The following is an 18,447-nucleotide window of genomic DNA, read 5'->3' on the forward strand; positions in this document are numbered from 1 at the left end:
AGGCGGTTGAGACCAGAGGATTGTGGTTCAAAGCCAGACTGGTCAGGAAAATCCATGAGACCCTAACCTTCAATTAACCATCAGAAAGCCGGAGGTGGTGCTGTAGCTAAGCACCCAGGATCAGAGTTCAAGCCCCACAACCAACAAAAAAGTTGAAATATGACTTTAAGTTTCCCCAAAAGGAATGACAAGATCAATAATCTTCCCAAGCAAAAAACAAAATTCCAAAATGATTCAGTGTACCTACTTTTGCTGAGTTATGTTATGGATTCTTTGCTGGACATATTCTCTAAAAACAAAGCGTTTAACTAGGGATACCCGTGGACCCATTGCAACAATGAGATGTACAGGTTGTTATGTCGAAAACGAACTTTATAACTTTGGTGGGGTGGAGATCGGGTGTGGAGAAGGGGGCTATATGGGAAGGGATGGAAAGGGGAAACAAAGAGGAGGCAACAATGATTGATAAGAAATGTACTCGTTATCTTGCCCATGTAATTGTAACTTCTCTGTATGGTATGCTCACAATAAAAAAGAAAGAAAAAATTATCAAATATTAGCTTTACAATAAACTTCATGTAATATTTCTGGTTTGAAAAGAGAAGTCTATACAGTCTATACAGTCTATACTTGGCTTTCTTACTATCTTAGTTTAAAGCCAATCCAGGCAAGAGAGTCTGTCAAACTCTTATCTGTAATTACACAGCAAAAAAAAACAGAAGTGGAGTTTTGGTTCAAGCAGTAGAGTACTAGCTTTGGGGGTAGGTGAGCAGGAAAGAAAACTGTTCAGGGACAGGGAACAGTCTCTGGGTTCAAGCCCCAGAACCAACACAAGCTAAACAAAAAAGCAAACAAAAAGCAGATATTTTATTGGGACCCTCCTTAAAGGAATACTGGTCTGAGAAGTAGCTCCTTTTGCTGATCATACGCACTGGATGCTTTTTTGGAATCCTTATTGCTCTGGAGAACTCAGGACCAAAATAAGGAATTGATAACTGACTCCTGCAACAAAAGAATAATCTCAAGGGTGAAATATCCAACCATAAAACACTTTAAAACATCCATGTCTTTGTTTCTTTGCAGTAGAATTCTTTTTTTGGATCCAGTCGTGGGCCTGAACTCTGGGCCTGGGCGCTTTACCTCAGCTTTTCAACTCAAGGCTAGCACTCTACAACTTGAGCCCCAGTACCACTTCTGGCTTATTTTTGCTTATGTGGTGCTGAGGAATCTAACCCAGGGCCTCAGGCATGCAAGGCAAGTGCTCTACCTCAGAGCCACCTTCCCAGCCCCTGCAGTAGAACATATTTAAAACAACGTTATTTCCTTTTGTTCTATGCTGGCCATCTAATGGCACATTATATCTTTTTGTAATACTCTCAACTAGAAGTTTACAGAAAAATTATATATGGGTAAAAGCACACTAGAAAAAGTCAGGGACAGAGTTTCCTTCAAGACTTCAGATTGTCTCCTTTTACAGTAAAAAGGAAAGCACAAGTTAACTTGAACTTTGTCAATCCTATATGTTCAATTCCTCTCCTGGGATCAGTTTCCACATCCAGTAACAGTTACTTCAAGGAACAATCTATGGTGCTGCTTGAAGTATAATGAATGTTTTCTGGCTTCACCGAAATAACACAAGGACACCTTTGGACCTGAGGTAACACATGTTTCAGAGACAACTTAGTGAAGAGAAAATATGAAATTTTTATTTCTTATAAATACATTATGTATGAGTATATTGAGTTCAAACTTTGTAAATTCTCTGTAAATTAAGGCTAATTTTAAAGTGGAAGAAGTTTCTCAGACCATATTTTTTGTGAGTGTATGTGCTGCGCATTATTTTCCAACTGTACATGAATTTGTTAACTCATGTTAACTATAGCAATAATAAGAGAAAGAGAAATTCTGTTTAAGTATAAAGGTTCAAAACACTATTGAAGACTCTACAAATAGGACCACGTTGAAACAATAAAGCCAAGTCCAATATGTAGATTTATGAGAGTGCTAGAGAAAAAGTATGACTCCTACGTGGAACATGAAGTATGAGGACACTCCCTTTCTAAATCACGCTTGTTAATGATACAACTTTGTAGAAAGTAGAATGGAACAATAATTCTGTTTCCAATGCAAGTCAGATATAAGAGCATGGACTTAATTGGAAAAAAAAATTCCATCTTGAGAGAGCAGTGATTATACTAGCCATGAACTGGTGGATAAGATCACATTTTTCTTTCCTTTACATATATATATATATATATATATATATATATATATATATATATATATATATTTGGTGGTGGTCCTGGCACTTGAACTCTGGGCCTGGGCACTGTGCCTCTGCTATTCCGCTCAAGGCTAATTCTCTACCACTTGAGCCACAGTGCCACTTCCAGTTTTCTTGCAGTAAATTGTAGAAAAGAGTCTCCAGGCTGGCTTTGAACCCAATCCTCAGTTCTCACCAGCTTAGGATCACATTTCTAACAGTGTGCACTCAGCATATGTAATGTGTATGTTCATCTATCTTTATATGAATTCTTGAGTTAAAAATCTGGGCTACAGCTTAGACTTTATACTCACAAAAATGTTTGTAGTTTAAAAGTTGATTCTACTGGATAAATGAAACCTAAGAATGTAAAGGAGTCTGGGAATTTCAGTTTGCATCCAGCCAGGGCAGAACAGTTTTTGAGACACTATCTATTATTAACCAGCCAAAACCTGGATTGGAAGAATGGTTCAGGTGATGGAATAATAGTCATGAGAAAGAATGATGAATAAGAGTTTGAGGCTTTTGCATACATACATATAAACATACACATACACACAGAGGCACTTATATGTGCACACACATATACAAAAATGAAGCAACTCTCAGAATATGGAGAAAAGTTAGAAAACAATAGAAAATATGTCCTGAGTAGGACTAGAATCAAGTGATAATTTTTAATGTTAGAAAGTCCTAAAGTGAACTTTCTTCAAAAGAGTTTGAGAATATTACGTATGTAGGGACCAGAGATAGTAAGAGAGTCAAGTAATCAATATTAAAGGGATTGTATCCATGGAGGAATGAATCAGAGACCCCGCAGGTGCATTTGAAAATGTTCATACCCTGTGTCAATTGTTAGAACATCTTTGAAAATAGTACATGAACAGTCTGAGAAGTCTAGTGGATAATATCACTGGAGAAGTTCAGAATTGCTAGGCTGTATCAAGATTAAATAAACCAAGAAGGAGCTGGGAAGGTGGCTCAGTGGTAGAGCACTTGCCTTGCATTCATGAAGCCCTGGGTTCAATTCCTCAGCACCACATAAGCAAAAAGAAAAAAGCCGGAATTTGCTCCGTGGCTCAAGTGGTAGAGCGCTAGCCTTGAGCTGAAGAGCTGAGGGACAGCACCCAGGCCCAGAGTCCGGCCCCATTAATGGACCCAAAAAATGAATAAACAAACAAATAAATAACTAAATAAACCAAGAAACTTTGGTGGGGCAATAGCACTCAGACTGACAGGAGATTAGAGACTGGAATTACTACCGATACCTTCCCTGGACCAGGTAGTATAATGTTGTCTTAATAAAACAAACTAAACAAGAAAGGAATACACAGTTGGAAGTTTGGGTTAATTTCTTCATTATGTTTTGAGAAGCCAATTTTTCTATTGAAATGCAACTGGTATATACTCCTCAGTTTTGTTTTAAATGCTCTCTTCATTACAGAACATTCCTAGATGCAAAATGGTTCATGATTCCCACCAAAATTTGAAATAGTAAGTAATTATCATTCTGTTAGATTCCAATGATAGGATGAAGGATTACAAAAGTTTAAGCCTGGAGGAATAGCAATGTTCATCTAATGTAGGTCTTTATAGATCTTGCTAAATTAGAGTTTAGATTTCAAATAAATATTTTGGTTTTGTTTGTAATATCATATTCTACAGGATACTACAAAATTCTCTTTAAGTAGAAGGTTTAATTGACAAATTTACAAATATTTCTTGCATTATATTTGCCTAGCATATTGTTTCAATAGAGCTATAATTAGAACTCAGTTAATAGATAATACCAACACTTCATATATAAAATGATAATGTGAATAATATAGACCGAGATGCCAACAAATTGATTATATTAATTTATAAATTTAGAAAAAGCAATTTTTTGAGGCTTTAATATAACATGGTATGAAGAGAATAATTGTGTGACATCTTCTTTCTTCTACCTGTATGTAACACAGGAAGCAATTTCCTTAATTATGTGCTTCTGTATACTATGAGAAAAATGCTAGGTTTGGGGCTTGTTTTTATTTTTGTTTTTGTTTTATTGCTTTGTCATAGGGCTTGAACTCTGGACCTGGACACTGTCTCTGAGCCTGTTAAGCTCAAGGCTTGTGCCCTACCACTTCAACCTCAGTACCACTTGTGTCTGGCTTTTGCTGGGAAATTTATTGGAGATAAGAATCTAAGGAACCTTCCTGCTCGGGTGTGCTTTGAACTGTAATCTTCCGATCTTAGCATCCTGAATATCTATGATAGTTAAAAAAGTATAAATATAAATAATTTTTGCAAGAATACCAGTGGAGGAAAAATGATGCAACCCAGTTTATTGTGGTGTTCTTTCCAGAACATGGAGGGCATCACAATAACAGAGGTGGAGTATTTTTTCCCAATAGAGATAAGTTATTTGTGATGTGAATTAAGGGAATTTTGAGGTGCACCTTACAAGTTGGAAACTCTTGGTCTAGGATGACTTCATGGCATAAATTTTGGGATTGATGGTCATAGAAATAATAGCTTAATGTGATAAACTATTGCTTACTCTTGAAGAATTAATTATAACCGATGCTTTATAGTTTTATCCTAACCAGAATATGGCTATTTTTCTGTTCACTTCACATTCTCTAACACCTCATTGGAAAATGCATCTATTGCAGAATTACATAAAATGCAAACAGGTACTATTTTGAATCTCTCAGGTATGGAATGTTCAGAATATGAAAGTGAGTGGTTACTAGTCATAGGAATTTAACAGTTATAGGTTTCTATAGAATTAAACAGTTTTCGATTTTAGTATGAGAATGTACTAATTTATTCTTTTTTGAAAATATTGGCAAGTATATTGTGAAAAAGTGTCTAGTTGGATAACATTCAAGTAGATGGCCCTCTGAAAAAGAAGGGGTAATTAATTCAAATTAGATGACAAATAGTACTGATTTTTTAACGTTACTACATACAGAATAATATTTACTATAGCAATACAGTGAAATTTTATTTCATGCAGCTGATTTTTTAAATTTAATTTTAATGTGAAAGTGATGTGTAGTGGCTTAGCAATTGTAAGGCAGTGAATACATAACTTTTCAAACTTGTTATCCCCTCTCATTTTTCTCACAGTTTTCCTTCACCCCAAAACCCCTCACAAGTTGTAATGTACATTTCCAACATATTGGCTTGTGAGTATTGCTATTGCATTGGTTTCCCCTTTGTCCTTTTTCTCGCTATTTTGTTGTTCCTCTTCCCTTCCCTAATTAAGGTAAATGTATACACAATACACAGGGTACCAGAATCAAACACAGTCGGAGATAAACCATAGGGGAAAAACCCAAGGAAAATAGAAACCACATAGTACAATAAAAACAACAACTGCAAATAAATATCTCTTTCCATATTTTGGAGTTCATTTTGCTCAGCATCAGCTTATATGTTCATATATATGCATAACAAAGCCACTGGAAAATAATAGTTTCATGGATACTATATCATGAAAACAACATGTTAACTGTTTTTGATGGTAAAGGTGGAATTAGGATGGGTAAATTCGCGATTCTGATAAAGGAATTTCAAAAGAGTTTTAAAATTATGACAGGTAAAATTTAATTGTTCAAACTTTTTAACTTAGCCTATTAAGAAAATTTAAAATTGCTTGGGAAAATAGGCTTTCATGCAAAGAAATCCATGGCGACTTAGCTGAGAGTGAGCAATGTGGGTAAGCTGGCTCATTTTCACAGTAAACAAACAAACCTCACAAACCTTACTGTAAATCCTGTAGGTTCCCATGAGAATTATCCTTACCCAGGAAATATACTCTTATTGTGTGAAACAATTCAAAGTTTTTTTTAAAAAAAATAAGACATCAAAATTTATGAATTGACCTTTAATTACTAAACAGTAATTCTCTTAAAAAATAATTTGGGTCAAAATATTTAGGGAGAATGTGCCCTTCACAATGAAAGAACATATTGAATTTACACTTTTCTGTTTTAATACTTTCCACAATATCTTTGCAGGAGAAGCACTGAAACACAGAAAAATATCTAGTTGGATACTTCAAACCAATGACTTCACATTTCTACTTAGCTCAAAAATATAATATCCTTATTAACATGAGATAGTGAAGACTTCTCTTAGTACATAAGCCAAAAAGTTTGAGGATCAGAAAAGAATTGAGCAAACTGAAAAGGTAAGAAAACACGTTATTAGAAGCCCTAGCTAAGCATATTGGTTTCACCAGTGGAGGTGGCCAAAACTTTTTGATATAGATTGTCTTAATGTTTTTGTTACCTAAAGTGATTTTACAGAGCCTATTTGGCTCAGTATAATGCAGAACAAATTGAATGAAGACATGAAAATAAATTCCACCTCCAAATAAAAGAGTTTTCAAAGAGAAACCATGAAGATGTAGCAGTGGAGGACGCCTTATAGTCCTTCCGCTTCACTAGACTTGAAGCCAAGAAGCTGTAATAAATTGGAAATCAGGCAAGAGCTAAGAGTAGGACATAGAAGTAGGACATAGAAGTATTGTCCTTTGTAACAGACAATGTCATCCAAGGAATCGGTGATTTAACTCTATTCTTCTCCATACATCTTGTTGAGCAAATACAAGACCAAGAGAAAAAATATCTATTGAAATAATTTTGCAAAGAATAACTTCACTGGTCCTGATATGGCATCTAAGGAGAATCTTAAGAGGGAAGATAAAAGTGGAGTATTCTTAGGTTTCCTCTAAGCATCTTGTTAGCAAAATATATCTTTGAGGTTAGAAGTGATTGAACCAAAAAGTGGTAAAGTACTTATTTTTGTGGGCACTTTAGACACAAGAAGATTTCAAGGTAAAAGAAAGAAGAAAAAATTAGAGCTAAATATTTGTGATTATAGGTTCTTGGACTGGTTTTTGGAGACAAAGTTTTGCATTAGTGTTGGTACTCATTAACATTGTTGTTGGGTTTCCGTGGCAACCAAATGAAAAGGGGAAGTTTAATGAACTCGCTTGGACAAGTAAACAGCATGATAGAAAATAATGGCAAATAATATTTAATGAATTATTTTGAACAATTCCTTTGTGAGAACAAAGAAGGAAAGATATACTTCAAAATCACCTGATGTTATTTAAAGTATGAAAATGGAGGAGTGAAGAGATTGAGAGAAAACATAGAGGACTGTTTTCTCTCCAGTGGAGTAATAGGTTCTTGATCTTATTTCTTCCATTCTGTCTTCACAAGCTATCAAGTGTGCCTCAGGACTGGAGTATCCAGTTGAGATAAAGAGCACTCGCAGAAGAAAATATTTGCAGTAGATATAGGTGATTTATTACCTTAGACAATCTATTTAAATCTGTTCAAAATTCTCCCCTACCCCAAACTGCCCTCTTTGAACAGCTTTGTTTGCTTTTCCAAAGACTGCCTTTCATTAACTGCTTAAAATTTTGAGAGGTCATATTCATACTCTCTAGAGATTGCTGTTTGGTTGTGATTTTTGAGTGTTTTTGTTTGTTGTGTTTTTTTAACTGAATTTCAAAAGATTGTGCAAGTGTGTTACAATTAATATGTCCATCTAATTGTCTAATGCACCTGGATCAGAGTCACTCCTTCTATCAGTCTCAACCAACTCTTTCTCCAAGATTTAGTTCAGATTTTCCACTTCCTTTATTACATATGTACATTGAGTATTCTAGCTGTACTTGCCCCTTGTTCCATTTTTCATTCATTCTATTTTTTACTATTGTTCCTCTCTGGTTTCAATTTCCTGATAGTCATTCTGTTAAACTGTCTGTTAATACTTTGAAAGGTTTATATACATTCCATGAGTTTCTTTTTTTAATTTTTTTATTGTGAAAATACTGTACAGAGGGGTTACAATGGGCAAGATAATGAGTACACTTCTTATCAAGCATTGAAGCTTCCACCTTTGTTTCAATCCCACATATACTTGAAGATATGTCAGCTTATATTTCCACAATTCATTCATCTGCAATAACAATTTGCAAGACTGGAGATGTGAAGCACTTAGACATGATTTTATTCTCGTTCATTTGGAAGATTAATCTTTAGTCAACAAGAAAGTTTAAAAATGGCTTAGAATTTATTCCTAACTACCAGTTTTTATAAATGGCTTTGTACAATTGTGTGCGATTATTTTATTTTACGTAGGATAATTTTTTCTACTACCTATAAGTTTTGGAAAAAGAAGAAAACTAAAATTTACTACTTAGAGGAATATGATAGAAATAGAAGACAGATTTTATGTTTGTCACATCTCTCACCAGTACCCATATTCAAGACTTAAAGTCGTATTTCTTACTATGTAAGACAGATAGGGAAAACATAAAACAACATATGATAAGGCAACTATTAGTGACTTTTTAAAATGTACCTTCTTATGTGATGAAATTTACTTTATTAGCTAATATTTGAGTTGAAATATGGGAGGCTGATCTATATAACACATTTCTGGAAGGCACCTACTGAACAACACAAATGGTGGGGGGTACTATTTCTACACTTTAATGAATGGTTGAACTTGTTTGGTATTAGTGCTGGGTACGTAAATCAACTCTATTGTAACTTGCTCCCTACACTTGAAAACCTTGTAATGTCACTATCATCTACTTGTCAAGTGTTATTTTAGCAAATGTGATCTTAAATAGTTTATTTGAAAATGAATATACTTTCAGGAGATTAAATGTAGGTTATCATTGGTTTGAGAATGACAACATTTTTATACTACAGAATCTAGTTTTACTGAAGTACTAGTGTTTTGAAGCACTGAAGATCTTCTTAGTTAATGTTTTTCTAAATTATATTTTACCTCTAGATCAAGTTTTCCTAGCCTTCGTAGACCAATTATGGATCTATCATTCCACAAACTATTTTTTTGGCTGCACTGAAATCTTTCATTAATCATTAGGAGAGGGGTATTAAAAATAATCTTGTTCACTTGTTATTTTGTTCACTCATATGGGCTGGTCATCTGTAAATTGAAAGTTTGAATTACAGTACTTTCTCTCAGATTTTGTGATCTCATCTTTCATCTTAAGTTGCCTTGCATTTCACAATTGATTACTGCTAATTCTTGAAAGGAATTGGGGCCCTGAAATGTTATAGGAAATGAGAAATCGAGATGAGTCTTCAATTATTTTCTGCTGGCATGTTTCATGGGCCTATGTGAGAAGTCTTGCCCTTGTTATTTGATTGTGCAGATAACTGGGACCTGGTATCCTAGGACCGTGGGTCCTGCAGAAGAATAATAGCTTTTAGACATCATATCAGCAAAATTTGGGTATAATCAGTAATAAATGCTTCAGAAATATGGATTAAAACACCTTGGGACCAGCGAGTTAAAACAATTAACAAAGCATCAGAGTAAAATCCCTTATAGATTAGCAGAAAAAAATACTGTTATTTTACCATGTGAATTCAGAAGACCGCGAACACTTAGAAGGTATCACAAGTTTATAGCAAAGATATTGCATTGATACTTTTTATATTCTAATATATATTCTAAACCTAATTATTTATATTCCAATCCATTTATGGGAATAAATGTCAATATATTTGTCAAATTATCAATTCTACTAAGATTCACTGTGTGAAATTTAAAATCAGCACATATAAATATAAAATACATAAGTATATATAATGTAAAAACTGTTTTGCATTGTTGTGTTGTGGTTAGGGAATCAAAGGCAACTCTGTTTTAAGTATTATTCCATTATCTCTACCTCAGTTTTTGGTAGAGTTAGACTTAAAGCTTTACCATTTGTAGATTTACAGCCTAGAGGCAAGAGGAAACACTGTGACTAAAACATTACTAATTTAAGGCATAATATCCAGGAGAAACATATGGACTGCTCCAGGAGCAATGGAAATATTTGGTGATAGAACGTCAGTAGTGTAAGTTCCTGCCTAGTTGGATGACAGACAGGCCAGGACAGTAGGTAGTCATGCATATGAACAATTTTTTCACCTTCTTGGCTTTAGCTACTTTTGAAATAATAAGTATAATAAACAATTATATTTTGAAAAAATACCTTCCATTCTGAACAATTCTGTCTAAACGGTTCATCTCTCTATGATCCCTTGTAACTAAGATTAGCTTTGTTTCAGTAATACAATCTATGCTATCAGTGTAAGATATTGTGGTTGGTCTGTTCCTACATGGAAGAAGGGTAAAGGTTCAGGTAGACATTTGTCCCAGCAAGACCTCATTTGGGAAATTTTAAGCTGCAGAAGTTTAGAAGTAGCTCTTAAGCAAGGCTTACTTTGAATCCATTAGCTCCACAAAGCTAACTCAGTTGATAAATAAGTACTTGAAAAGCCATCACTTTTGGAATTAGCTGTAAAGGCTTCAAAGTATGATCATATTTAAAAGGAGAACGACAAAATAGTCATTGACAAAAAAATTGTAAATGTGAGGAATCGACCAAACGATATCAGTTTTTTTCCACTATACACAGAATTTTAGAGAAATAAGATCAATAGCATTTTTAGGAACAATAAGGGTTCCTTCTTACAAATAGGCATCCATGGATATATGCCTGTATAAGATTGCATCATTACATTAATTACTTAAATTTAGAGGATTCTACATGCTTCAGAAGCAGGTCTACCCAAATTACAATACAGAGATTAACATGGCACTTGCACAAGGATGATAGGAAAATTTGTGAAGTATTACTTATTTTTCATTCTTCTGATGCAAAAAATGAAAAACAGTTACTAAAAAGTTGATTACAAAAATACAAGTGTAACAATACATGCAATTCATAGAATTAAAGGTTAGTTTGTCATCGTTTTATTAAATCTTCACCTTAGAAAGGCCTTACATAGCATAACCTTTACAAAGCTTGAAATTAGATAACATTGTCATTTTATCCCAAAGAAATAAAATAATATTAGGACTCAGGAAAAAAAGGAATCTTAAACTTCTTCTATGTGGAATGCAATCTGAAAGGACACATTTATTAATGAACATATACATTATATAATAATGTCGAATTCAAATTATTATATCTAGGAGAGAATGAAATAGATTTTGGACATTATACAAACATAGATATACTTTTTTCAGAAAAGCACCAGGAACATCTTTAGTGTCTATACTATTCATTTCAACAGATAAGTTAAAATTATTTCTGATTAAAAAAAAAAATCACAAACTCTGCAGAAATCATTATAGATGTATACAAACAACTCTTGAATACATTTTGACATCAAAGTCAGGCAATTCACTTTGAAGAATACCATGGAATCCATGCATTTTTAAAGTAAGATATTGCTGTTGCTTTGTATTGTGAAAAAAAATTTGTAGGGACACAAAGGATGGACTGGCATTTTTGAAATTTAAGAAACTTAATCAAACTATTACGACTTAGGAGAACAATTTGTACAGCCTTCCACAACTTCAAAGATGTAGTGATACATAGTTATCCTTTTGGCAATATCAAATGCAGTTTCTTCCAAGTTGTTCTTCAGACCTGCTTTGATATAGTGATTCAACAGAAGTAGATACAAGGTATCTTTGCTATTTCTATTCCTAGCAGAAATATGCAAGGGGGTCAAGAGGCCTTTAATTTGGGCATTGGTATCTGCATCATGATGAAGTAAGAAAAAAGCCACTCTGGTATTATTCCACATGTAAGCACTGTGCAGGCGTGTCCAACCATTTAGAGCTATTGCATGAATATCTGCCTTGAGCTTCCAACTCATGGACAATATCTAAGTGTCCACTCTAGGCTTCCTGATGAAGAGGGGTATACTCATCCTCATCCCTAGTATTCATCTGGGTGGCCTTTTTGGAAAGTAGTCTCTGAACCATAGTAAGCCAATTAATTTCGGCATCCCAAAGAAGAAATTTGCTTGGATCCTACTCCATTTTTTTCTTGCAATTGATACCATTCCTTACTTTTTTCTCTTGTTCCTTGTCTTCGTCAGAATTACCTAACCAGAGAGTTTGAGTGCCAGTGGGAATGGGATATCAATGTATTTCTCCAATAGTTCACATTGGTTGAACTGGTCAGAAAAATCTGGTGAATTTTCTGCATATGTTTTTTCAGCATGATTTATTTTCTCTTTTTCCATTTTTACTATTCTAAATTATACTAACTGGAGAGAAGGGAATTGATAGAGAGCAGAGGAACGATTTTCCTCAGTATTCAAAGGTACAGACTGAAAATGAGGACCAGTGGTGTCTTCATGTGCAGCTTATTCTGGGAATGAGAAAATAGGAAACAATGCCTTTTATGTAAATGATTTGGGAAATATCATGTTATAGTGTAAGATAACTCACTATTAAACATATGGGCTTTAAGAGCTTTGTAGTAGCTTTCTAAGGTTGGTATGCAACATTAGAAAAAATGTATAATGCAGTAGTAAAATAGAAGTCCTTTGTATGACTATCTAAATTCTTGTTTTTTTTAAAGACACTTGTTTTCATCTAAAAATAAGCCTGTCCATTGTCTTCAGGTGATTTTGATGATTGAAGATGCTTAATGAGAAGTCAAAATGTATTAGTAGTCCTTTGCTATCAATTAAATTTCACTTTTTCTTCTTGGAGATTATAATGACCAAAGCAATAGTTCAGAATCAGCAAGCAATATTTCAGAATCATGCTTCAAGTGCAAGTGAATCACCAGTAAGTAATCCTGGATTCCATTTTCCAAAAAGTTTTGTCACAGATACAATCTTCTACAATCTGCCTGCCTTCTCTAGCTGCTTTCCTAGCCTGGACCTATTGCTTCATTGTACAGGAAAAGTGTGATTCAACTGATTTCAGTCAGATCTGTTAGTAAAGTTATCAAGTATTTAGATTCTTTTTTTAAAAATTAGTTTTGGGGCCTGAACTCTGGGCCTGGGCACTGTCTTTGAGCTCTTCAAATCAAGGCAAGCGCTCTACCACTTGAGCCACAGCACCACTTCTGGATTTTTCTGTTTCTGTGGTGCTATTTTGGGAAATGGCAGAGCAGAAAGTGAAATGATGCAACCAAAAACATAAAAGCAAAATAAATTAGGATAATTATGGAGCAACCATATTGTGTATAAGAACCATGAAAGAGAGAGAGGAAAAGAGATGTGCAATGACCTAGCTAGCCGCAAAATCCATGCTTCGAATCAATTTACAGAGCAAACAATTTTTTTTACTTTTTAAAAGAGATAGAAATAGAATTTATGTATTTACTTGAAATTAGTAAATACATTTTTAGTCGCCTATATAAAGAGACATAGCTTTGACCAAATTACAGACAAGAATCTTAATCCTTGGGCTGTAATGTGCTTCAGTGTTAGAGTGTTTGCCTTGCAGCTTACTACAGTGTGGAGACTACTTTCCAAAAAGGCCACTCATATGAATACTAGGGATGAGGATGAGTATACCCCCCTTCATCGGGAAGCCTAGAGTGGACACCTAGACATTGTCCATGAGTTGGTATCTCAAGACAGATATTCATGCAATAACTGTGAATGGCTAGACACCCCTGCACAATGCATATATGTGGAACATATTGCAACAGCACACACACACACACACACACACACACACACACACACACACATACACACACATCATCATATTTCTTCTTAAGTATTTTTTGTGTATAGTATTAAGAAGAAATTTACATTACTAACTTGAATTTCTGACAGGACAATATCATCACTGTACATCTTGCTTCTATGCACTCAGTTTTAAATTACTATCTAAGTATGTGCATTACATAAGTATTGGAAAAGTAGGAGCCACACGGGTGGCCCAGGTCTTTAATCCTACCTAATCAGAAAGATGAAATCTGATGATTGTGCTTTGAAACCAGACCAAGAGAAAAAAAAGTTCATTAGATTATGATTTGAAAGTAACCACAAAAGCTTGAAATGGAGCTTAGTATAAGCAGTAAAATGCTAGCCTTGAGAAAACTAAAACAAAAAAAAATAACAAATTCTGGGACAGAGCCAGGCCCATGAGTTCAAGCTCTAATATTAGCATCAAACTAATGAATGAATGAATGAGTGAATGAACTAAAAATAAATTAAGTGGTTACATGTGGAGAGACAGGTAAAATGTAAGAACAGTGGTGACTGGATTATGTATTATTTTGTAATAAGGCAAATTATCATTTTTCCTAATCACTAATATTTTATTTGAACTATTTTGTACAATAAACCCTGAATTTGGCATGCATGTATATGTGTGTGTACATGTGCTCACATGGGTGTGTATGTGTATATGTGTGTGTGTGTGTGTGTGTGTGTGCGGTTGCAGTGTTGCTTTCCAATGTGGACAGAGTGAGGCTGAAAAGAGCTGGGTTGCGATGTTGTTATTTATCAGTGTTCCGTCCTGTCATTTAAATGGAACCGCCCTTCTGTACATTTTATTTGTCAAATAATAGCATATCATAATCAAAGGATTTACACCATTAAGTTAGATAAAAGAGATCACTTTCAGCTCTTAGTATATGTTAGGCAAGAAAATACACATATAATTAGGTAGTAAGTTATTGCTGTAAGATAACTGTTAGTACAAAATATGTATTTGACCTCTTAAATTGGATATACTTTTAAGATTTTGACCAACTCCACCAAATAGGTATTACTCTCTTGTTATTCCTGTGAAAAGCAAGGTGGATAAACTCTTTCGGGATTTCTGTTGAAAATAACTTTCTTTGTAAGATCGTATCTATTCATACTAAGATAATAAACCCCGTATTTTTTTAGGTTTGATTATCCCATCATATTGATTGAAAATCAGCATTGTGGATATGTTTGTTAGATATACATTGCAAAAACAAACAAAAAGCATGTGTCACTTCAAGATTGTGGATGCATTTGAAGTTGTATTTTATGTACCAAGGTTTTTTCATTAATAGGTTTTTTTTGTGGGAGTAACTATCAAAACTTTAACAAATAAGGCTTTTTGAATATCTTTTCCAATATAAATAACATCCCAGAGCAAGTCTTGCAATTTCTGAAAACCCTTTGAATTTTAGTGTTATTTTAGTTCATTGAGTATACAGCTAAAGACATTTCTGGAATAAACATTGTTAAAATCTGAAAATGTAAGTGGGAATACATGCTTTTTTCTGCATCATTTCATGAAAAGTCAGTTTTTATGAAACTAAATGATATAGAATAAAAGAATGGAAGTGAATTGGGTGAGCTAATTATTAGTGTAACTTTGTTTTCTATTAGCACAGTCTTTGAATGTACATGATGAAGTTAAATTATGTGCTTTGTGCCACTATGCTTCAATTATTTTTATAATCTTTGTAGTTATAAGAGTGAATTTATAATATAAATAAAGGTCTTTGAAAATGATAAGGATTAATCTTATGTTTTGTTTTCTACACCCAAGAAAATGAGTTATTTTCAAGTGTTAACAGTTTACAATTGAATCTTCAGTATCATAAGAAATTTTGAACAAATGTAGTAGTATTGATGTCTTTTTTGGGGGGGTGGGAGTCTGGTAGTGGGGCCTCAACTATGGGCGTGGGCGCTTTCTCTCAGCTCTTCAGCTCAAGACTAGCGCTCTTCCACTTGAGCCACCGAGCCACTTGCGGCTTTTTTCTTTTTGCTTATGTGGTCCTGAGGAATCAAACCCAGGGCTTCATGCATGCAAGGCAAGCACTCTACCACTACGCCACCTTCCAAGCTCTTTATGTCTTTTTAAAATAATTGTATTCACAAGTTGGAGAGGCTTTAATTCATGCTTAGGTCTTCTTGTCTATGATTTTTTATCCTCTCATTCCTAACATTAATGATAGGTCAGACTGCATTTTTGGGTACATGAAAGGGAAAATATTTATCTAAGGTGAAAGGTGATTTTTATATCAATCTTGCTTTAATAGCTTTTTAAAGTAGTACCTTTCTTTCAAAATGTTGAGTGTAAAAAGCAATCAAAATACGTCTAATGGTAAACAACTTAGTTGAGCTACAATGTGGAAATGATTGGTCCATAAGACCTGCAGTTTGTTTCCATCAGGAATTGGGGAGGTCATTCTTTCAGTAAGACAGTGTTAAACAGAGATAGGCTCCCCAGGCAGTGCAGTGTTGAGTGAAGGGATAGAATATAATTTCTGCTATTTTGATCTAGAAATCAAGAATGTTATAATTTAGCACTTCCTTTAACCAGGGAGGTATGCATTGATTTTGAACTTTGTGTTTTCATATTACAGTTCCCTATTTTCTAACAAAGAGAAAGTGAAATATTATGAGTTTACACAATAATTCTGGGAATTTTACCTAGAATTTGTACACTAAGTGCTGGTATTTTAGTCATAAAATTGAATGAGGTTAATTGATAGAGTCGGAGATGGACCTCAGGCTAACACTTACCATGTGTGCAATGTTGTACTAGTAATTACAACTCTGAAGACTTCAACATCATCATCTGAGAATTAAAAATGCAAGTAGTTCCACTTTATGGAATTATTGTGAGGATTAAATTAGATATCATAGCTAAAGTACTTGGAAAAACAATCAATCAGCATTTGGAAATTTCTACCTGTTATTTTATCATGTGGTGAATTCTAACATTTTTACTGTGATTTTCATTGTGTCTCTTTATGATGTGCAATGTGATGTATTGGTATTCATTGCATTGATCATTTTTCTGTCACTATGAGGAAAGCATCTGCAAAGAAAATTTCTGAGGAGGAAACTATTATATTGACTGATGGTTTAAGAGAACACAGTTTAAGATCAGATGTCTCCATTGTTTTTAATTATATTTTTATTATCTTAACTAATTGTACAAGGGAATTTCCATTAAATAAATCATGTTTCTAAGTATAATGGATCTTTATATAACTTTTCCCTACCCTTCTAAACCTCACCACACTTTATTTTTTTCTAGTTTCATACTATCTGCATTGAATATTATGTCTTCACTTTCTTCCTCCATAACTCTCTTTATTCCTTCCCTTTGACTTCCCCTCACATCTTTCAAGTGATAGTTTCCTGGTATTCATTTTGTTGGATTAACAGTTCAATTTTATAAAAATTTCATCTTGTAAATACTCCTCTACAAATAGCATGATTTGGTTAATATTGCTGTGTAAACTTGTATAAAGTTCATCGTTTGAAGCTATCCTGGGCAGGAAAGTCCATGAACCTCTTATCTCCAAACAACCAACAGAAAATAAGAATTGGAACTGTGGCTCAAAGTATTAGAGTGACAGCGTTGAGAGAAAAAGCTCAAGGACATCACCCAGGCTCTTAGTTCAAGAACTACAATCTACCAAAAAGCAATCTATTTAATTTACACCTGTGTAAGTAGAGTATTTCCATCACCCAAATGCACATTCATGCTCATTTGCAAGGTAATTCTGTTTTGTCTGAAGTACCACTAAACATTATCACTAAAGTAGCTTTGGAACATGGGTTCATTCTATCTCTTTCATGGATTTTTCTAGACTCAAATACTCAAGTGTTACAATTGTTCTAATTATTTAAAATCATAGCTTTTTTCTTTAATACTCCTAATATTAGAGTTTGAATTGAGTGTTTTGTGCCCCTTCAATGGGTATTCTTATCACTTTGTCATGCCCCCAGCCCTAAGTTATCCTGATTATTTTTCAGCTAGAAACTGGCCTCCGACTTATGTATGAACTTGGCCTCAGTCCACTTGATGGTATTCTTCCTGGAATTTAGAATAACAGGTGCATGGCATTGTGTAGAGAACTTTGTGTTCAGTCTGGGCTTTAGCCACTGTCCTCACAACAGTGCACACCCATATAGTCACGAATTTCATAAGCTTGTCATAGCTTATTATTTTTAAATCTTTCATTTCCTCCAGGTTGTTGAGTACTGAATTAATTTGTGTTTTCTTGGGTTGTTTTGTTTCATTTGAATCTATGTGTTGAGTTGTTCCTCACTTTTCCTTCTGTTTCTTTCCTTCAAGTTCTTACCTAAAGTGCCGAGAAACCAATTCTTCTTTCTCAAGATAGTCAGGGTGAACATTATTTATTCCAAAGCAATTTCAGTATCTATGAATGGTATACACATGCTAAGCGCTGAAAAGGGTGTTTTATTTTCACGGCAGTCTTTGGCATTCACGGAAAGATCATGAAACATATGAAGAAAATAAAACTACAGATGAATGCCAGGAGGAGAATAAGCTATTATTAATTGTTTGACAGAGGTTTCTCTTCTAGTGAAAGAAATACATTGCTTGATGCAGGATTGCACATAATCATATTG

The 18,447-nt window shown here is 34.2% G+C and overlaps 1 pseudogene; it reads left to right on the forward strand.

Moving 5' to 3' along the window:
• Window positions 1-10,850: 10,850 nt before the first annotated feature.
• On the forward strand, window positions 10,851-10,947 carry LOC122121721 (annotated as a pseudogene).
• The last annotated feature ends 7,500 nt before the right edge of the window (window positions 10,948-18,447 follow it).

Source organism: Dipodomys spectabilis, unplaced genomic scaffold, assembly GCF_019054845.1.
Source record: "Dipodomys spectabilis isolate Male_0828 unplaced genomic scaffold, ASM1905484v1 ptg000195l, whole genome shotgun sequence".
NCBI classification, from domain to species: domain Eukaryota; kingdom Metazoa; phylum Chordata; class Mammalia; order Rodentia; family Heteromyidae; genus Dipodomys; species Dipodomys spectabilis.